At 35.3% G+C, this 19083-nt stretch overlaps 1 long non-coding RNA gene across 1 annotated transcript in view; it reads left to right on the top strand.

The window, feature by feature from the left end:
* The first annotated feature begins 15431 nt into the window (after positions 1-15431).
* LOC127705383 (uncharacterized) overlaps positions 15432-19083 on the top strand; it is an 89485-nt gene continuing 85833 nt past the window's right edge. Inside the window, exon 1 of the long non-coding RNA XR_007983859.1 lies at positions 15432-15639. This is a non-coding gene — a long non-coding RNA (uncharacterized LOC127705383). The remainder of the gene's footprint in view (positions 15640-19083) is intronic.

The raw sequence follows: 19083 nt of genomic DNA, 5'->3' as shown, positions 1-19083 counted from the left end.
AACATAGGGGTCAAATTCAGTTTTTGGCTTATATCTCAAAAGCTAAAGCTTTTAGAGCTAATCTGACTGGGAGAAAATTGTTCAATTGGTCAAGATCTATCAGCTCAGAAATTTTCAGACGAATCGAACAACCCATTATTGGGTTGCTGCCACCGAATTGGTAGTTTTAACAAAATTTTGCAGTTTTTTGTTATTATTTTGAATATAATTATAGATATATATAAACTGTAAGCAGCAATAATGTTCAGCAAAGTAAGATCTACAAAAAAGTTAATATGACCATAATTGTCAATTGACCCCTTAAGGAGTTGTTGCCCTTTAAAGACAATTTTACACAATTTGTTCATCAAGTTTGCTAACATTTAAAAATCTTCTCCTCTGAAACTACTGGGCCAATTACCTTCAAACTTTAACTAAATGTTCCTTAGGGTATCTTGTTTATAAATTGTATCCGAAGTTTGTATCCATCAACAAACATGGCCGCCATGGCTAAAAATAGAACATAAGGGTCAAATGCAGTTTTTGGCTTATATCTCAAAAACTACATCTTTTAGAGCAAATGTGACATGGGGTAAATTTGTTTAATTGGTCAAGATCTATGGCCCCTGTAATTTTCAGACGAATCGAACAACCCATTGTTGGGTTGCTGCCACCGAATTGGTAGTTTTGACAAAATGTTGCAGTTTTTTGTTATTATTTTGAATATTATCATAGATATATATAAACTGTAAGCAGCAATAATGTTCAGCAAAGTAAGATCTACAAAAAAAAGGTAATTATAATATGACCTTAATTGTCAATTGACCCCTTAAGGAGTTATTGCCCTTTAAAGACAATTTTACACAATTTGTTCATCAAGTTTGCTAACATTTAAAAATCTTCTCCTCTGAAACTACTGGGCCAATTACCTTCAAACTTTAACTAAATGTTCCTTAGGGTATCTTGTTTATAAATTGTATCCGAAGTTTGTATCCATCGACAAGCATGGCCGCCATGGCTAAAAATAGAACATAAGGGTCAAATGCAGTTTTTGGCTTATAAATCAAAAACTACATCTTTTAGAGCAAATGTGATATGGGGTAAAATTGTTGAATTGGTCAAGATCTATTGGCCCTGATATTATCAGAAGAATCGAACAACCCATTGTTGGGTTGCTGCCACCGAATTGGTAGTTTTAACAAAATTTTGCAGTTTTTTGTTATTATTTTGAATATTATCATAGATATATAAACTGTAAGCAGCAATACTGTTCAGCAAAGTAAGATCTACAAAAAAGTTAATATAACCAAAATTGTCAATTGCCCCCTTAAGGAGTTATTGCCCTTTAAAGACAATTTTACACAATTTGTTCATCAAGTTTGCTAACATTTAAAAATCTTCTCTGTGATATACAGGTGAGCGATTCAGGCTCTTGAGAGCCTCTTGTTTAATGAATAAAACCCAATAACTCAGAAATGATAAATGAAAAATTTATAAAATTCTAAACAGAGCTTACATCAATAGTTTTAAACAATTCACCAAAGTTTTATAAGAACTGCTGAAAGCACTTTTTATTTTTTGTCCGAAAACTGGAAAATCCCCCTTTTTTATGAATAAAACCCCATAACTCGGAAACGTAAAATCTAAAATTTATAAAAAACGAAAGAGAGCTCACGTCAATAGACATAAACAATTCACCAAAGTTTTATGCAAATTAGTTAAAGCGTTTTTGAGATAATGTCCGACATGTTGACGACGAATGGACAGACGGACAGACGGACAACGGTATACCATAATACGTCCCATAAACGGGCGTATAAAAATGATTATCTCGTAATTACGCGATAGTTTTCTCGTAATTACGCGATGATTATCTCGTAATTACGAGATAAAAAAGGATTATCTCGTAATTACGCGATAGTTTTCTCGTAATTACGAGATATTTATCTCGTAATTACGCGATAATTTTTTTTTGTGACCCTAATAGGCTTTCGTAGTAAAGTCTTTACGTGCACGTGATTTTTTTATCAGTTGTTTTTGCGTTGAAATAGCTTTCATGCAGTAACTACTCTCAGATCCATACTCTTTGTTTTTGGTGTTTTTGTTAGTTGTTTTTGTGGTTTGTACCGATTTATTAAGCCCTTTTCAACTTATTTTTATAGTTCTTATGTAGTGCTGTTACATAAGACATAAGACTAAGTCGGTATATTCAAATACAATTACAAACATAAGCCCTGAAGAGCTTTTAAACCCGACAGAAAACTAGAGGCTCTCAAGAGCCTGTGTCGCTCACCTGACTCTACTTTGGTTTTAGAAATCATGTAAAGATAGATAAAAATCATAACAGATACCCAAATAATGATTGAGGCCAAATTTTGATTAATATTGGTCCCGTTATTTAATAAAATATCCTGGTGGCCATCTTGAACAGTAAATCTGCAACAAAGTAGCAACACTTGGTCAGCACTTCATAAGGAACATTCATGCCATGTTTGGTTTCATTCCATTCAGTGCTACTCTAAAAGAAGACATTTGTATGTATTTCCCATAGGGTCCTATGTTAAACTAAGGCCCCCCCCCCTAGCGGCCATCTTGGATGATGGATCGACTGCAAAGTAACAACACTTGGTCAGCAACTCATAAGGAACATTCATGCCATGTTTGGTTCAATTCCATTCAGTGGTTCTCTAAAAGAAGACAATTGTATGTATTTCCCATAGGTCCTTTGTTAAACTAAGTCCCCTGCTGTCGGCCATCTTGGATGATAGACCGACTGCAAAGTAACAACACTTGGTCAGTACCTCAAAAGGAACATTCATGCCATGTTTGGTTCCATTCCATTCAGTGGTTCGCTAAAAGAAGACATTTGTATGTATTTCCCATAGGTCCTTTGTTAAACTAAGTCCCCTGCTGTCGGCCATCTTGGATGATGGACCGACTGCAAAGTAACAACACTTGGTCAGCACCTCATAAGGAACATTCATGCCATGTTTGGTTTCATTCCATTCAGTGGTTCTCTAAAAGAAGACATTTGTATGTATTTCCCATAGGGTCCTATGTTAAACTAAGTCCCCCGCTGGCGGCCATCTTGGATGATGGATCGGCTACAAAGTAACAACACTTGGTCAGAACCTCATAAGGGACATTCATGCCATGTTTGGTTTCATTCCATTCAGTGGTTCTCTAAAAGAAGACATTTGTATGTATTTCCCATAGGGTCCTATGTTAAACTAAGTCCCCTGTTGGCGGCCATCTTGGATGATGGACCGACTGCAAAGTAACAACACTTGATCAGCATCTCATAAGGAACATTCATGCCATGTTTGGTTCCATTCCATTCAGTGGTTCTCTAAAAGAAGACATTTTTATGTATTTCCCATAGGGTCCTATGTTAAACTAAGTTCCCCGATGGCGGCCATCTTGGATGATGGATCGGCTACAAAGTAACAACACTTGGTCAGCACCTCATCAGGAACATTCATGCCATGTTTGGTTTCATTCCATTCAGTGGTTCTCTAAAAGAAGACATTTGTATGTATTTCCCATAGGGTCCTATGTTAAACTAAGTTCCCCGATGGCGGCCATCTTGGATGATGGATCGGCTACAAAGTAACAACACTTGGTCAGCACCTCATAAGGAACATTCATGCCATGTTTGGTTTTATTCCATTCAGTGGTTCTCTAAAATAAGTCATTTGTACACATTTCCCATAGGGTCCTATGTTAAACTAAGTCCCCCGCTGGCGGCCATCTTGGATGATGGATCGGCTACAAAGTAACAACACTTGGTCAGCACCTCATAAGGAACATTCATGTCATGTTTGGTTTCATTCCATTCAGTGGTTCTCTAAAAGAAGTCAATTGTATGCATTTCCCATAGGGTCCTATGTTAAACTAAGTCCCCCGCTGGCGGCCATCTTGGATGATGGATCGGCTACAAAGTAACAACACTTGGTGAGCACCTCATAAGGAACATTCATGCCATGTTTGGTTTCATTCCATTCAGTGGTTCGCTAAAAGAAGACATTTGTATGTATTTCCCATAGGTCCTTTGTTAAACTAAGTCCCCTGCTGTCGGCCATCTTGGATGATGGACCGACTGCAAAGTAACAACACTTGGTCAGCACCTCATAAGGAACATTCATGCCATGTTTGGTTTCATTCCATTCAGTGGTTCTCTATAAGAAGACATTTGTATGTATTTCCCATAGGGTCCTATGTTAAACTAAGTCCCCCGCTGGCGGCCATCTTGGATAATGGATCGGCTACAAAGTAACAACACTTGGTCAGCACCTCATAAGGAACATTCATGCCATGTTTGGTTTCATTCCATTCAGTGGTTCTCTAAAAGAAGACATTTGTATGTATTTCCCATAGGGTCCTATGTTAAACTAAGTCCCCTGCTGGCGGCCATCTTGGATGATGGACCGACTGCAAAGTAACAACACTTGATCAGCATCTCATAAGGAACATTCATGCCATGTTTGGTTCCATTCCATTCAGTGGTTCTCTAAAAGAAGACATTTTTATGTATTTCCCATACGGTCCTATGTTAAACTAAGTCCCCCGCTGGCGGCCATCTGGGATGATGGATCGGCTACAAAGTAACAACACTTGGTCAGCACCTCATAAGGAACATTCATGTCATGTTTGGTTTCATTCCATTCAGTGGTTCTCTAAAAGAAGACATTTGTATGTATTTCCCATAGGGTCCTATGTTAAACTAAGTTCCCCGATGGCGGCCATCTTGGATGATGGATCGGCTACAAAGTAACAACACATGGTCAGCACCTCATAAGGAACATTCATGCCATGTTTGGTTTTATTCCATTCAGTGGTTCTCTAAAAGAAGTCATTTGTACGCATTTCCCATAGGGTCCTATGTTAAAATAATTCCCCCGCTGGCGGCCATCTTGGATGATGGATCGGCTACAAAGTAACAACACTTGATCAGCATCTCATAAGGAACATTCATGCCATGTTTGGTTCCATTCCATTCAGTGGTTCTCTAAAAGAAGACATTTTTATGTATTTCCCATAGGGTCCTATGTTAAACTAAGTCCCCCGCTGGCGGCCATCTGGGATGATGGATCGGCTACAAAGTAACAACACTTGGTCAGCACCTCATAAGGAACATTCATGTCATGTTTGGTTTCATTCCATTCAGTGGTTCTCTAAAAGAAGACATTTGTATGTATTTCCCATAGGGTCCTATGTTAAACTAAGTTCCCCGATGGCGGCCATCTTGGATGATGGATCGGCTACAAAGTAACAACACATGGTCAGCACCTCATAAGGAACATTCATGCCATGTTTGGTTTTATTCCATTCAGTGGTTCTCTAAAAGAAGTCATTTGTACGCATTTCCCATAGGGTCCTATGTTAAAATAAGTCCCCCGCTGGCGGCCATCTTGGATGATGGATCGGCTACAAAGTAACAACACTTGGTTAGCACCTCATAAGGAACATTCATGTCATGTTTGGTTTCATTCCATTCAGTGGTTCTCTAAAAGAAGTCAATTGTATGCATTTCCCATAGGGTCCTATGTTAAACTAAGTCCCCCGCTGGCGGCCATCTTGGATGATGGATCGGCTACAAAGTAACAACACTTGGTGAGCACCTCATAAGGAACATTCATGCCATGTTTGGTTTCATTCCATTCAGTGGTTCTCTAGAAGAAGTTCAAAATGTAAAAAGTTAACGCCGACGACGGACGACGACGGACGACGCCGGACGACGACGGACGACGGACGACGGACGCCAAGTGATGAGAAAAGCTCACTTGGCCCTTCGGGCCAGGTGAGCTAAAAAGCATAACAAAAAAAAATACATATCATACAATTAAACATAGAAAGCAGGAGTTCATATTATGCGTACATACAACACAAAAGTTCTGTCAGGCAGCTTAAACGCACACACTTCATGTATTTATGGGGTAAAAACACAAAAGATTAGTTATGTAACTAAAATAAGCACAATATAGCAGAAGCACTATAAGTTACATGAGTTAACAAAACATAAAAAATGGCATGCTGAAAATAAAGCAATTAACCAAAAACAATGAACTGGTTTTGCAGGCGAAACATTAACATGAGCTGCCAGACCAAGAATTTAACAAGTTCTTGAATGTGCAGTTGTTCTCACATGTGGTAGATCTTCTATATTCTGGAATCTAAAAGAGTGACAGTTTTAATTTAAATGGATTAAAAATCATGAAGATAAACAGGACATTTTTATTAAAAATTTTGAAAACTTCAATATAGCCAATGACCTCATTCTTCTAATTTTTAAAGATGGTAATTTAGATTTGCAGAGTAGATCTTCATAACTTACTGAATAGTCTTCATAAATAAATCTAAGAGCTCTCTCTTGAATTATACCACTGTCCCAGGTTAAGGGAAGGGTTTGGCGCCCCCAAACATGTACCCAAAGGCTGTATGTGCCTGTCCCAAGTCAGGAGCCTGTTATACTGTGGTTGTCGTTTGTTGTTTATCATATTTGTTTTTCGTTTATTGTTTTGTACATAAATCAGGCCGTTAGTTTTTCTTGTTTTGGTTGTTTTGTATTTGTCATTTCGGGGCCTTTTATATCATACTATCCGGTATGGGTTTTGCTCATTGTTGAATGCCGTAGTGTGACCTATAGTTTCTAACTTCTTTACTCTCTGGTGGAGAGTTGGCTCATTGACAATTATATCACATCTTCTTATTTTTATATTTTGGGTAAAGTTGAAGACGAAGAACATTTTATAATCTTTTATAATAAAGTTGTAAAAATTTCGAGGTGTTAAACACAAGTGCTAGGTTCCATGGGCTTTTTATTCAAGAAAACCTAGAGCTATTGCAAATTATTGGAACTTATATTAATAAATGTTTTGAGCTAAGACAACAACTATCAATATAGTACAGATATGTTTTATTGGTGATTTTTTTTACACTTATGCTTATGGATCTGGTCTTGGTGTGGCTTAAGATAATAAAATATAAGGTGACTATGTCCATATCTGTATATCTCTCAATTATAAAAAAAAAATGCAATAAATTAGTTTGCTCGTCATAAGATCTTTATAATATTGTATTAGAATCGATTAAATTAAATGCATGACTCTGATTTACCGAAAAGTTAAAATTACAAATGAAAAATTATTCCTGATTCAGTGATTGGGAGATACAAAAAAGAGGAACATATTTGCAGTAAGGTTACAAGAATAGTTAGAAACATAAGGACAGCAGCATTGTCGTGTGTGATCACTTAGAAATCTTTCATTATTTTGTCTTCGCAAATTTTTTTTCAAAAACTACACAAGGACTGAGCATGTCTTCTGGTAACTTTTTGACAGCCCAAAATATAAAATTTGGTACCAGGTAAATGTGATGGAGTTTGAGTAGTGTTTTATGGCAGATCACGGAGGCATATTTGAATCTAATAGTTCAAAATAAAATAAGAGGAACTGCATTAAATAAGAATACATCAACAAAAATAAACTCAAACGGGAGGCTTGATGGTTTCTTAAAATAAACGAAGGGAAAAAAACTGTCAAAATACGTGCAATTTGGGTACCCTCACCTTAATCATCACAATCAAAAACCGTAAGCGGAAGGAGACAAAACAGCACCACAATTAAAATAAAAAAAAAAAGACGAACAACAGATTTCAAAACACCAAACATTAAACTTTATATTAAGCAACTCGAAACCAACAAAAAATAAAATGCTTCGCTGGGCGCAGCTTGATACGACCGCAGAGGTCGAACCCTGAACAGTTGGGGCAAGTATGGACACAACATTCAAGCTTGATACAGCTCTGAATTTGGATTGTGATTAAATATTTGACACAGCATAGGTTCTGACACAGAAAGAATGTGGTCTAAGAACTTCAATTTTTTTAATTTACCTATTATGGTCCAATGTCCAAAATCAAAATACATGGTTAGATTCAGCATATCAAAGAACCCCATATATTCAATTTTTTTTTAAATCAAACAAAGTTTAATTTTGGACCCTTTTGACCTCAATATGAACCAATTTGATAGCGGGACCACAAAATAAAAAATCTAAATACATGGTAAGATTCAGCATATCAAAGAACCCCATATATTCAATTTTTGTTGAAATCAAACAAAGTTTAATTTTGGACCCCAATTTGGACCAACTTGAAAACTTGGCCAAAAATCTAAAATCTAAATACATGTTTAGATTCAGCATATCAAAGAACCCCATATATTCAATTTTTGTTGAAATCAAACAAAGTTTCATTTTGGACCCCAACTTGGACTAACTTGAAAACTGGTCCCATAATAAAAAATCTAAACACATGTTTAGATTCAGCATATCAAAGAACCCCAAAAATTCAATTTTTGTTAAAATCAAACTAAGTTAAATTTTGGACCCTTTGGACCTTAATGTAGACCAATTTAAAAAACGGGACCCAAAATTAAAAATCTAAATACACGGTTAGATTTGGCATATCAAAGAACCCCAATAATTAAATTTTTGATGAAATCAAACAAAGTTTAATTTTGGACCCTTTTGACCTCAATATGAACCAATTTGATAGCGGGCCCACAAATAAAAAATCTAAATACATGGTAAGATTCAGCATATCAAAGAACCCCATATATTCAATTTTTGTTGAAATCAAACAAAGTTTAATTTTGGACCCCAATTTGGACCAACTTGAAAACTGGACCAAAAATCTAAAATCTAAATACATGTTTAGATTCAGCATATCAAAGAACCCCATATATTCAATTTTTGTTGAAATCAAACAAAGTTTAATTTTGGACCCCAACTTGGACCAACTTGAAAACTGGGCCCATAATCAAAAATCTAAACACATGTTTAGATGAAGCATATCAAAGAACCCCAAGAATTCAATTTTTGTTAAAATCAAACTAAGTTTAATTTTGGACCCTTTGGAACTTAATGTAGACCAATTTAAAAACGGGACCCAAAATTAAAAATCTAAATACACGGTTAGATTTGGCATATCAAAGAACCCCAATAATTCAATTTTTGATGAAATCAAACAAAGTTTAATTTTGGACCCTTTTGACCTCAATATGAACCAATTTGATAGCGGGTCCACAAATAAAAAATATAAATACATGGTTAGATTCAGCATATCAAAGAACCCCAAGAATTCAATTTTTGATGAAATCAAACAAAGTTTAATTTTGGACCCTTTTGACCTCAATGTGGACAAAGTTGATAACGGGGCCCAAAAATCAAAAATCTAAATACATGGTTAGATTCAGCATATCAAAGAACCCCATATATTCAATTTTTGTTGAAATCAAACAAAGTTTAATTTTGGACCCCGATTTGGACCAACTTGAAAACTGGGCCCATAATCAAAAATCTAAATACATGTTTAGATTCAGCATATCAAAGTACCCTAAAAATTCAATTTTTGTTAAAATCAAACTAAGTTTAATTTTGGACCCTTTTGACCTTAATGTAGACCAATTTGAAAACGGAACCAAAAATTAAGAATCTAAATACACGGTTAGATTCGGCATATCAAAGAACCCCAATAATTCAATTTTTGATGAAATCAAACAAAGTTAAATTTTGGACCCTTTGGACCTCAATGTGGACCAATTTAAAAACGGGGCCCAAAATCCAAAAACTTAATACACGGTTAGATTCAGCATATTAAAGAACCCCAAGAATTCAAGAATAAAACCCCATTGAAATTGATCAAGAAATAAGCAATTTATACGAAGTATCTTCTTTTGCACAATACTGTGCAATTGAATATTTCTTGCTATTGTGCAATACTGTACAATTGACAATTTCTTGCTATTGCGCAATATTGTGCTATTGGATATTTCTTGCTATTGCGCAATACTGTGCAATTGAAGATTTCTTGCTATTGCGCAATACTGTGCAATTGAAGATTTCTTGCAATTGTGCAATACTGTGCAATTGAAAATTTCTTGCTATTGCACAATACTTATTATATAATAATTTACACATCCTGTTTGGTGTGTATCTCCTACCATATCATTATTATTTGCTTTTAAATATTAATCAGAAATAACCAACTTAAAATGGAAAATTTTAAAAGAAAAAAAAAAGGAAAAAAAGAAAAAAAAAGAAAAAAAAAAAATTCCCCCCCCCCCAATTTTTTGAACCCCCTTATGATTCATCACCCCCAAACTCAATCCCAGCCTTCCCTTTGTGGTATGGTACCTTGCAGTACAATTTCAGAGAGATCCATACACTTGAACACAAGTTATTGTCTGGAAACTAGAAAAATGCTTATTTTTGGCCCCTTTTTGGCCCCCAATTCCTTAACGTTTCGGGCAATTACCCCCAAACTCAATTCCAGCTTTCCCTTTGTGATATGGAACCTTGTAGTACAATTTCAGAAATATCCAAACACTTACACACAAGTTATTGTCATGAAACTAGAAAAATGCTTGTTTTTGCCCCTTTTTTGGCCCCTAATTCCTAAAATTTTGAGGCAATTACCCCCAAAATCAATTACAGCCTTCCATTTGTGATATGGAACCTTGTGGTACAATGTCAGAGAGATCCATACACTTACACACAAGTTATTGTCTGGAAGTTACAAAAATGCTTATTTTTGGCCCCTTTTTGGCCCCTAATTCCTTAACTGTTGGTACCATAACCCCTAAAATCAATCCCCACCTTCCTTTTGTGGTATTGAACCTTATGGTAAAATTTCATGGAGATCCATTCACTTAAACTAAAGTTAGAGTGCGAAAACCAATGTGTCTTCGGACGACGCCGGACGACGCCAGACGACGACGACGACGACGACGACGCCAACGTCATACCAATATACGACCAAAAAATTTTCAATTTTTGCGGTCGTATAAAAACTGGAGATGGACTCAAGTGCGATGGATTGGTCAGCAGTTCCTTCTAAACTATTATCCCCCTGTACTGTCGTGTAACTCGTGTTAAAATATGTTGATTAATCATATCCTGTTAGTAGGCTTCATAGAATAGATTGGTCAATGTCCAGGGGCGGATCCATGGGGTCGTATTGTCCTTTATGGAAGCTAGCTAGGGTAGCCAAAGCTGTTGGTTTAACAAACAAAGACAAAAGGAAACAGACAACAGCATGAGTCGGTACAGGCACTAAATGTGGTGGAGTTAAATAGTTTTATGTGCGCACAAACCCAGTGGCGTAGCTTGACCCTTATTTCTAGTGACGCAATGGAATTTCGACTGCAGCTGGAAATGGAGATAAAAAGGAGTCAACATTTGCCTTACAACAGTCCACCTACAGATCCGTGAAAGTGTTGTTGAAAGTTTTTTTTTCAACTTGCAGAGAGCCTGGTACTCTCCAGTCACAAGTCATCAAATGTATTGTCCGTATTCCGACAGGACGTTGCTGCGTATGTATACATCACACACAGCCAAATGGAAGCTCCTCTTTATCATGAGTTTTACTGCCGGATTGGAAAAGTTCAGGGATAAACATATTGGTATACCCGTCAACCCTTGTGGTTAATTCAGGAAGAGAAAAAATTTAAAAGAATAAACTTTACAAGTAGGTTCTGTAAAATGAATTTACCGGATTAGGTGTGAAAATTTGGACTGTCTCTGGTAAAACAAGGTATGTTGGATAGAGACAGACATGTTCCTATGCAACAGATCCACGAAGGAACCAATCACTTGTTGAAATGGTACATTAACGTACAGAAAGCATGCCGCTCTCATTACATGAGGCAGAGGAAAGTCAAACGAACATCCCCTCAGCAGGGGTTTTACTGCCAGACGGATAAAATGCAGGTGACCATATGTCTATACCCCTGTCGCCCCTTGGATCAACCATTTATAGCTGGAATAATGATTTCTATCTAAAGATTTTAGTTGTTGTGTTGTTTCTGTTTTCTTCATTTTGTCCCCTCGACATGTATCATACTGTCGTACGGATAAAATCCAGGTATCTATATTTCTATACACCACTCGACCCTTGGGTCAACAATTCATAGCTATCGTGATTTCTATCTAAAGATTTTAATTTTTGTTTCTCTCTGTTTGAACTTTCGTTTTCCTCTTTTTGGTTGTTGGTTGAGGTGGGGCTTTAGCTTGGTCAAACACTGGTGAGGCCCCTCATGGGGTGTCCAAGTAATCACATACTAACAAATTTTTGCCAATATAATCACATAATCATTAATTATTTTTTTAAACAAGATAATCAAATAATCAAAAATACAGTCCTAGATCAATCACTATAAAAACGGCCAAGTAATCACGAGGCTCACTGGTATAGAGTTCCTGTTTGTGAAATATCCAGATTTGTGAAAATTCTATCATTAAATAATGGTAGTTTTCCTAACGCATGATATCATGGTATATTTGAATGTAACTATGCTGGTTAAAATATGAATTCTATGAATTTGAAAAGTACCTGATCAAAACAAAAATAACAATATATATATAATCATGGTCACTTCATACAATATTTTGGTAAAAGTTCGATGATATTGAAATTTAAGATCAATCTAATTAATATATATATTTCTGATTAATACTAGTATGCTCATATGAGCACGCGAGTTCCGAAAGATCCGGATTTCAGCTATGTCTTGAAACTTTATACGTTAATAAAACCTGGGAACAGTATATCTAACGTCAATATATATGTTCCTGATAAAACTAACACTTTATAATTTCCATGAGTCCGAAACGCTTTTCTTAGTTTACCTTCACCAGAAACGCTCAAAACCAAACATTTAAAAGCCAAGGATGTATGAATACATGATTTCAATTGATATTTTATTGTGTGTCTTTTTTATGTTGTAATGTTATACCACTGTTTCAGGTTAGGGTGATGGTTGGCGCCTGTTAAAACATTTAAACCCGCTGCATTTTTATGCATCTGTCCTAAGTCGGGAACCTGTTTCAGTGGTTGTCGTTTGTTGGTGTGGTTCATAAGTGTTTCTCGTTCCTCGTTTTTTATATAGATTAGACCATTTGTTTTCCTGTTTGAATTGTTTTTCACTAGTCTTTTTGTGGCCCTTTATAGCTTGCTGTTCGGTGTGAGCCAAGGCTCCGTGTTGAAGGCCGTACTTTGCCCTATAATTGTTTACTTTTTACACATTGTGACTTGGATGGATAGTTGTCTCATTGGCACTCATACCTCATCTTCGTATTTATGTGAATACACGTGAAGCTTTCTGACCAAAAGGGACATAAAATGAAAAGTCAAAAACGTCTGAGGTCAGCTTTGCCTGACGGTGAGTTGGAACCTTAATCAAATAAAGAAAAGTATGCTATGAATCATGCGAGTTCCGAAATACTGACTACTGAACTGATGACACCAATAGCGACTAACAGTCCACCAGCAATGGTATCGAAAAAGAGCTAGAGATAAAAACTAAGTCCGCATAGTGTGAACATGCACGAGGGTAACGTATTAATACCCTATAAAAATAAGAATATGTGGTATGATTCCCAATGAGACAACTCTCCACAAGAGACCAAATGACACAAAAATCCTTTTCTATTTTTGTTTCCTTGGTAAAACATTTTCTGATGCAGATGCCTCACTGCCTCAATAGAAAGGTACACTACTGATTAAGCCCCCTATTCCCTTTATACAAAAAAAACCCTTCATAGTCCAGCTATCATCAGGATGGCAAGTAACCTAAACAACGGGAAATACATAACATGGAAAGCAGGGTCTAATTGTGATCGCTACTACAGGAAGTAAGCTAAGGTAGACACCCAAGAAATGTAATAACTTTCCAGATTTTAAAAATATCTTGATATAATGTCTGATATTATGTTTTTAATAGAAACATTACATTTACAGATAATATACTGATAATGACTGTAAAATTGTTGAAGGTATTTAAAAGTCTGTGCTATCTATAACAATGTACAAGTAACTTTTGCCAAAAAGCCATGTTGAGCTCATTTAAGTCAATTTTTTCATTAGAACATATTCAAGAAAACTGTACAAGTTGTGACATGTACATGCCATAGGATGCCGGACAACATCCTTGGCAGAAAGATCAGCAGCCACTGGCTAAATGAGTATTGTATACAAGATAACTATACAACTTAATGGATAAAAAGATATACAGACAATGCAAATGAAAGATAAACAAGAAACACACTAACAACTGAGCAAGATCAGGCAAAAAGATGGGTAGAGTATTTCAAGGAAGAATGCAATTGTCCTGATCCATAGGACAAGGCAAATCCAAAGAATTTGCTGTGGACATTAACATTTATACCAGCCCTCCTTACATTGACGAAATAAGAATAACAGTTTCAATCCTAAATAAACTGTTATCACAGAGATATGTCTCGCCTTTTTGTAATTTTGATAATGCAAATGTTGAAATTAAAATAGCAATACTTTAACATGTAAGTTATGCAAATATTCAAAGTCGATGAACTATGACTGCATGTACATGGCTAAACAATCTCCATGGAATGAGATGTGCCAATGCTAATACAACTGCATACCAAATACCATTGACTTATTATAAGTCGTTCCCTTTAAACAAACCTAAATACAAATATTAACTTGTGAACTATGTAAAAGTTTCAAAGTCAATGAACCATGATCAGGGGTGGGGCTATATAATCTCCATGGAAACGATACTTGCAAATGCCAATACATTTGCATACCAAATATCATTGACTTAACATTAGCAGTTCATTTTAAACTGATCTAATCACAAACTAATACATGTAAACTAAGCAAAAGTTTCAAAGTCAATAGACCATGACTGAGGGGGCGGGGCCAAATATTCTCCATGGAAATGAGATGTGCTAATGCTTATACAACTGAACACCAATTAACATTGGCCTACCACTAATGGTTCCCCTTGAACTGACCTAATTACAAACTAATACATGTTAGCTTAGCAAAATTTTCAAAGTCTATAGACCATGACTAAGGGGGCGGAGCCAAATAATCTCCATGGAAATGAGATATGCCAATGTTTATACAACTGCATACTAAATATCATTGACCTACCACTAGTGGTTCCCCATAAATTGACCTAATCACAAACTAATATATGTAAACTATGAAAAGTTTCAAAGTCAATAGACCTTGACTGAGGGGGCGGGGCCAAATAATCTCGTGGTAATGAGATGTGCCAATGCTAATACAACTGCATATCAAATATCATTGACCTACCACTAGTGGTTCACCATGAACTAGACCTAATCACAAACTAATACATTGTTGATGCTGCTGTCGCCGCTGCCGGAAACAGCATACCTATGTCTGGCTTTTTGACTCCGTAAAGGCGAGACAAAAATCGGAAAGCTGTTGGCATAGATGTTGACCAAGTCAGATGAACCCTGCCAGACAGACATGTACACATTTCAATCATACCATAAAATAAATATAGATAGCCCATTGATTATAGTATCGGAGAAGAAAAAGACCTAATTCTGGAATAAGAATATGTGGTATGAGTGCCAATGAGACAACTCTCCATCCAAGTCACAATTTGTAAAAGTAAACGATTATAGGTTAAAGTGCAACCTTCAACACGGAGCCATATATATATTTTTTTTGATGAAGCGAACCCCTTTAAAAACTTTGCTAATATTATCCATTAATCTATAAATAAATTAAATTCTTGGTGTACTTGGATATGCTGAATCGAACTGTGTATTTAGATTTTGGATATTGGATCATAATAGGTGAAAGTCCAATTTCAAATTTTTCAGTTCTTTGACCTCATTCATTTTGTGTCAGAAAACCTATGATGTGTCAAATATTTAATCACAATCCAAATTCAGAGCTGTATCAAGCTTGAATGTAGTGTCTATACATGCCCAACTGTTCAGGGTTCGAACTCTACAGTCGTATCAAGCTTCACCCAGCAGAGCATATTATTTAAACTAGTTGTCCCAATGATGATTGTGGTAGTTTGGTCCCATAATTTCAGAAGAGGAAAATATTTTTGTAAAATTTAACAGACAGCCAACAACAAGGGATGATGGACAACAAGTGATGGCAAAAGCTCATACTGGCCCTTTATGCCAATAGAGCTCAAAGTGGGTATATGCCGATAGAGCTCAAAGTGGGTAAACATCATTCTTCAAGGGCAAAATGGCCATAACTCCCATAAGGGATCAATTATTGTTTTCTTCCATGTCGATTTATTTATAGAACTAATTTTTGCTGAAATTTTTATTATTGAAAAAATCTCTATATCTACTATAGTATTCTTCAAAAAATGCCAAAAAGGGTAAAATCATCTTTCATATGCAACAACTACAAAAACAAATTTTTTCTATTAACAAAAGGGCAAAACATTGAGTTTTGTCAATGGCCCAGTATGCTATACATGTACTTATATGCACATCTTCTGGTAAGGATCTTACAATGTACAAAGTTTCATGAACATTTGATGAAGCATGTATGAGTTGCATCCAAAAAATACATACTGTATAGTATCAAATTTTCTTAATCAATGGGGTAGAAATCTGTTGTGCTTCAAAGTTGACACATCATAATCTGTAGTTGCATAAAATTTGGTTAAATTGGACAATGGACTCAAAAGTTGGTAAGGACAGATAGACCAATGGAAGTATAGACTGGCCGATTCATATATTACCCACAAAACTTTGCAAAGGGTATAAATTTTAAATGTATCAGTAAGGGAAACAATCAAATAACAACAGAAAATAGTCTAATAACAACAGAAAATAGTCTAATAACAACAGAAAATAGTCTAATAACAACCATCATGACCATAGTCATCATAATTACTGGTATAATGAATGAAAATAACACTTCAATAACTTCCTGGGTCCAAAGGGCTTTTCTGGATTTCCTTTCACCAGGAACGCTCTAACCTAACTTGATATATGTTTTACAAAAATACTTTCATAATTACAATTGAACCTTTGGGCTACACTGAACATTATTAGGTCACTTCATTGTTTATAACAAGTTCTCAAACCTCATTATCTTAAGACTATTGTGAAACTTCTTTAGATTTTACTTTCATTTCTAGCTTAATAAAATGCTTCGCTGGGGCGCAGCTTGATACGACCGCAGAAGTCGAACCCTGAACAGTTGGGGCAAGTATGGACACAACATTCAAGCTTGATACAGCTCTGAATTTGGATTGTTATTAAATATTTGACACAGCATAGGTTTCTGACACAGAAAGAATGTGGTCTAAGAACTTGAATTTTTTTAATTTACCTATTATGGTCCAATGTCCAAAATCAAAATACATGGTTAGATTCAGCATATCAAAGAACCCCATATATTCAATTTTTGTTAAAATCAAACAAAGTTTAATTTTGGACCCCAACTTGGACAAACTTGAAAACTGGGCCCATAATCAAAAATCTAAACACATGTTTAGATTCAGCATATCAAAGAACCCCAAGAATTCAATTTTTGCTAAAATCAAACTAAGTTTAATTTTGGACCTTAATGTAGACCAATTTAAAAAAACAGGACTTAAAATTAAAAATCTAAATACACGGTTAGATTTGGAATATCAAAGAACCCCAATAATTCAATTTTTGATGAAATCAAACAAAGTTTAATTTTGGACCCTTTTGACCTCAATATGAACCAATTTGATAGCGGGGCCCACAAATAAAAAATCTAAATTCATGGTTAGATTCAGCATATCAAAGAACCCCATATATTCAATTTTTGTTGAAATCAAAAAAAGTTTAATTTTGGACCCCAACTTGGACCAACTTGAAAACTGGGCCCATAATCAAAAATCTAAACACATGTTTAGATTCAGCATATCAAAGAACCCCAAGAATTCAATTTTTGTTAAAATCAAACTAAGTTTAATTTTGGACCCTTTGGACCTCAATGAAGACCAATTTAAAAAACGGAACCCAAATTAAAAATCTAAAAACACGGTTAGATTTGGCATATCAAAGAACCCCAATAATTCAATTTTCGATGAAATCAAACAAAGTTTAATTTTGGACCCTTTTGACCTCAATATGAACCAATTTGATAGCGGGGCCTACAAATAAAAAATCTAAATACATGGTTAGATTCAGCATATCAAAGAACCTCATGTATTCAATTTTTGTTGAAATCAAACAAAGTTTAATTTTGGACCCCAATTTGGACCAACTTGCAAAATTGGGCCCATAATCAAAAATCTAAATACATGTTTAGATTCAGCATATCAAAGAACCCCATATATTCAATTTTTGTTGAAATCAAACAAAGTTTAAATACTGGACCCTATCTTGGACCAACTTGAAAACTGGGCCCATAATCAAAAATCTAAACACAAGTTTAGATTCAGCAAATCAAAGAACCCCAAGAATTAAATTTTTGTCAAAATCAAACTAAGTTTAATTTTGGACCCTTTGGACCTCAATGTAGACCAATTTAAAAAACAGGACCCAAAATTAAAAACCTAAATACACGGTTAGATATGGAATATCAAAGAACCCCAATAATTCAATTTTAGATGAAATCAAACAAAGTTTAATTTTGGACCCTTTTGACCTCAATATGAACCAATTAGATAACGGGGTCCACAAATAAAAAATCTAAATACATGGTTAGATTCAGCATATCAAAGAACCCCATATATTCAATTTTTGTTGAAATCAAACAAAGTTTAATTTTGGACCCCAATTTGGACCAACTTGAAAACTGGGCCAAAAATCACAAAAATCTAAATACATGTTTAGATTCAGCATATCAAAGAACCTCATATATTCAATTTTTGCTAAAATCAAACAAAGTTTAATTTTGGACCCTTTGGACATTAATGTAGACCAATTTGAAAACTGAACCCAAAATTAAAAATCTAAATACACTGTTAGATTCGGCATAACAAATAAATAAATGTGATCAAAGATTTTACAAATCTAATGTGCCATACTGTGCAATTAAAGATTACTTCTTGAAATTTTTCAATATTTGAAATTTGAAAAAAAAATAATATTTGAAGAATAATTCTTTTTAATTTCTGAAATCTGAAATGAGAAAAAATTGGCCCCCCACAATTTCTTTTTATCCCCCCCCCCCTTTTTCCCCCAAAAAAATTCTTTCCCTCAAGATATGGTCATAATCTCAATTCAAATTTCCAATGGAGTTGGCAACCATAATTACCCATTTAAATTTACCATAGTGCT

The sequence above is a fragment of the Mytilus californianus genome, unplaced genomic scaffold, assembly GCF_021869535.1.
Source record: "Mytilus californianus isolate M0D057914Y unplaced genomic scaffold, xbMytCali1.0.p SCAF_1, whole genome shotgun sequence".
NCBI lineage: Eukaryota > Metazoa > Mollusca > Bivalvia > Mytilida > Mytilidae > Mytilus > Mytilus californianus.
Note: the sequence above shows the minus strand (reverse complement) of the source record. Positions and strands in the feature narration are given on the sequence as shown.